Source organism: Peromyscus californicus, unplaced genomic scaffold, assembly GCF_007827085.1.
Source record: "Peromyscus californicus insignis strain IS unplaced genomic scaffold, ASM782708v3 Scaffold_8__1_contigs__length_139910024, whole genome shotgun sequence".
Taxonomy (NCBI): domain Eukaryota; kingdom Metazoa; phylum Chordata; class Mammalia; order Rodentia; family Cricetidae; genus Peromyscus; species Peromyscus californicus.
The window spans coordinates 114,294,450-114,299,032 of record NW_026294606.1 but is presented as its reverse complement, the minus strand read 5'-3'; the positions used below and the strand labels follow the sequence as shown (position 1 = coordinate 114,299,032).

Here is a 4,583-nt window from a genome sequence, read left to right as displayed (position 1 = left end):
AGACAGAGACGGGGGAGAGGGAGAACTTGTGCATGTGATAGAAATTAACTCAAATCACTGTGGGGATCATCTTATGTTATCTATAAACCAGATGGCTAGAAAAATCAGTATAAATCAAACTGACTTTACAAATCAGAAACTTAAATATCACTGGCTGAGAATAGGAGAGATGAGATGTCCAATCACAAAAAAAGGAGAGTGAATTATTTGTTTTGCTTTTTTTCTCGTTTAAGCCCACAACAGATTAGATAATGTTCACGAACACTGGAGATGACTATTTATTTTTCTTAGTTAAATAATCCAAAGGCTAAGGTCTTCTGGAAATATTCTCGCAGACACACATAAAATGTTTGTCTCACTGAGCATCACTTAACCCAAACAAATAAACCATCACAGCTATAAATCAACTTATGAATATATACATATGTAAAATATTTGACAAAACCTTAGCAAACTAAATTTTAAATAGATGAAAAGAATTACATGGTTCTCAGTTTGGCAGCACATATACTAAAATTAGAACAATACAGAGAAGGTCAGCATGGCTTTAAGAAAAGGTGAGACATAAATTCATAAAGTGTTCCTTATTTTTACAAGTAAATGGATGGAATTCAAAAAGATCTTATTGAATGAGGTAGTCCAGACCCAGAAAGATAAATGTTGCATGTTCTCTCATTGGAGGATGCTAGCTCCAAGTCTTCAGATGGGAGCATATATCCAGGAGTAATTTCTGAAACCAGGGAAGTAAACAGGGACAATTTCCAAGGTGGAGAGATATGAGAAAGCAGCAGAGAAGGGAAACAATGTACAAGTGATCTGATTTTCTCCCATTGAAATGGGGAAAGGTGAACTATAACTAGGGAGGAGCGGGGGATGACAACAGAGAAGAGAGGAAGGCAAAAATAACACTAATGATGTTTGAAAAAGTCATAAAAATTTATACTATTAACGACCTTAAATGAAAAGCATACTAACACACACACACACACACACACACACACACACACACACACACACACACACACACCCCTCATCTGGAGTCGAAGATCATCCAACAAAACCCCCAACACCAAGCATGAGAAACCCTCCTGAGTTGTTGGTCAGGGTTGTCTAAGATATTCCCAAAATAAAAGTGTGTTGCTGTTGCTTTTGGTTCCCACCCTCCTCCACAGAGATGGAAGGCAATTCCCTGTTGCTGAAGACACCATGCTCTTCAAATGCAGAACTTAGAGGTCCCTCAGCAGGAACTGACCTGAATGCTGCTTCCTGTGTCATGTAAGCTTCCAAAGTAAGCAAGCAAGAGTCTTACCCAGCTATGACACCTGTGAAACACAGGTACAACAAGCATGCCACAATAACCCTAAAGGTTCAGCACTGGAACATGGTGTTTTATCTCCTACAGAGTGACTGTGTCTTAATCTACTGCTGTTTCAGCAAGCAATTGCACCTCCAAGGTTACCAGCCTATCCCCCCTGTCCGCAGCCTGGCTTCTCAGGCTGCAGCCTTGTGGGAATTTTATTCCTGCAGGCACCTGCTCTGTCGCTGCCGCTAAAGGTAGTTTTAACTAAATCTTTATTGTCCTATTTATAAATTAGACTGGAGATTCAAAGGCTGGGGTGAAAACCCTCTAGCTCAGAGAGACTGAGTAGCAACTCGCTAACCTTCTCTCCCTGCTGGCATCTCCCCCAAAACACATACTTCTGCTCCACCAAAATAAACAAAGAACTGCACCACTCCAAATCCCTCCCTACTATCTTGGGTACATCTCTATCTCTTCCAGATGCCTTCTGATGCTCTATGATTACTTTCTATCAACTAGTTGTTAACTCAGCCTCCTGACTCAAGGCTAATTTTATTTCACTAATGCAAATTCTAACTCGGGATTCACAGTGTGATCTTCTAACAGATACACATACCTTGGCAGTAATGAACAGCTCTCTAATTAGACTTAAGAACCACTCAACAAAAGAGACACTCTGTCTGGTACTAGAAACCAAACCAACTACCCAGTACTAGGGAAGTCATATATCTTTGTGGAGAACCTATAACCAACACTTTGCTATACCTGTGTAACCCCTAAATTACAATCTAAATATTGGTTCTTAACACCTACAGATAAGTGTAGTCCTCATCCCTCATCAAGAAAACTTCTCTTTGCAACAGATGGAGACCAATCAAAATGTAGTATTGTGGAGCCCAATCCCAATGGATATAACTACAAAATAACTTCTTCAACTAAGGTTTGAGAAACATTGTGGAAAAGGGATTGCAAAAATTATAAGAGCAGGAAGATTTGGGATTTTACTATGAGACAGTGTTTCCTGGTAATAACAGAAGCTACAGCCATAAAGTCTCACCAACATGACTGTCAAAACATGAGCTAAAGACACACCAAAGTGTGCAGGAAAAAGCCTGTTAGGCCTTGACCCTACATAAAGAACTTTAGAAAACTAGGAAATTTGAGAGCAGGAGAAATGTTCACCCCCAGTGAAGAAAACACCAATTGGTAGTCCAGTGTCAATAGGTCAGCCTTGAAAACATACATACAAGTAACATTATATGGACAAAACAGGATATATTTGTGGGTATGTGTGTATTTATATGTATAAACAGATATGTGTGTGCATGCAGTAACAATTAGTGAAAAAAGACCACAGCTTTGATGGAGAGTGGGAGGTCCATAAAAGAGACTTTGAAGGGAAGAAAAGGGAGAAAGAAAGGGGTGTGATTATATTATGATCTGGACAATGACAACCACAACAACAAAGAATAAAAATGAGGGAAATAGGCATTTCAAATGATGAAATAAAAAAATAAATTATTGCTAATACCAAATATTAGAGCGTATGTAGAGAATAACAGATCACAAATACACTGCTGGTGAGAATACAAAATAGCAAAGACATTTTAGAATATTTTGGCAGTTTGTTAAAAGCATAGAGTCATGATACGTAGTCCAGAAATTGAACTCTTGGACATTTACCTAAGAAGAATGGAAACATGTTTCCACAGAACCTGAACATGTATATATGTTAAATTTATTTGTAATGACCTCCTAACTAGGAACAGCTCAAATACCTTTCATCCGATGAATGAATTGCCACAGGTTGGCTGTGGGATGTGACTCAGTAATAAACCAGAGTACATGATAGATGAAAACAAAGAAAGGCACAAACCTCTATGCAACTGGAGCATGGAAGCCAGTTCATGCAGACTAGGAAAAGCGCTTAAGCACTGTGTATAGCCTGAATTCATACCAATTACTCCTAATGATAAAACGTCAGTCACTAGATTCTCCAAAATAAAAAAATTTGAGAAATAGAAACTGTCAGGGAGGAACTGGGAAGACGTGACAAAGTGAAGGATCCTGTGAACAGAGCTTGAATGTATCACCACAGAGTGAAGTGGGTAAACGTTACAAAGGTTTTCCTACTATTTGGTACAACTGAAAATGGTTTAACAATTACTTCAAAAAGAAATTTGCAAAGAACTAGAACATTGGAAATACCAGGAGAGGCAATAATTTGTCACATATCAACATTGGTCCATTTTGAAGTAATTGTCAACTTTATGTGATATATTAATATGTTAATATTGGAGACAATGTGTAGGATGGATGGGACCTGTTGGAAAACTCTTGAAAGTAGGGCAAGAAGCATGGTTCAGTGATAAAGTATTTGCCTAAAAGGCCTAACATGTGCCAAACACTGAGTTCAAGCCCCCCAAACAGCAAACAAACAAATAAATAAATAAATGCATGTCTGTAAAATTCTTGGAAGCACTAATCTTACTAAATATAGTCACAGATTAAAGGAGAATACATGCACCTCAACAGCTATTTGTATGATAATTTTTTTTTTTTTTTTTTGGTTTTTCGAGACAGGGTTTCTCTGTGTAGCTTTGCGCCTTTCCTGGAACTCACTTGATAGCCCAGGCTGGCCTCGAACTCACAGAGATCCGCCTGCCTCTGCCTCCCGAGTGCTGGGATTAAAGGCGTGCACCACCACCGCCCGGCAAAGTGTAGCTGGGCAGAGGTCATGCACATCTTTTTTTTTTTTTTTTTTTTTTTTTTTGAGGGGGGGCGCTTTTCAAGACAGGGTTTCTCTGTGTAGCTTTGTGCCTTTCCTGGATCTCTTGTATGATTATTTTAGCATGTTTAGTCACATAAAAACTAAATCAGGATCCTACAGGAATACACTTTAGTTAAATAATAGCCAAACATCCATGAAATAAATTCTCTTACACATGGATAATGGAATATACATATGAATGTGACATATATATGTACATATCTATAACAATATTATCCATATTAAATAAGAGTTTGTAAATACAGAGATATTGGTAATGATTAAACCATGTTCTGTACTAATATTTAAAATCTGATATTACCTGTTATCATTGTTTTAAAGAAAAAATATGAAGAACATTAATGTGTATATGGTGACGCTTTTAAAAGATTGCATGCATGGTTCATAATCAGGCCCCTTAGGCTAAATATACCAATACTCCTGACTTAATACCCAATTAATGATTGTTGAAATAAAATTCACTTGCCCAGGATATCATGATTTTTTAGATGA

General features: G+C 37.7%; 1 non-coding gene across 1 annotated transcript; it reads left to right on the top strand.

The window, feature by feature from the left end:
* Nucleotides 1-486: 486 nt before the first annotated feature.
* Nucleotides 487-592, top strand: LOC128104824 (U6 spliceosomal RNA). The gene has a single exon (XR_008216124.1). It is a non-coding gene; the product is annotated as a U6 spliceosomal RNA (small nuclear RNA).
* Nucleotides 593-4,583: the final 3,991 nt, after the last annotated feature.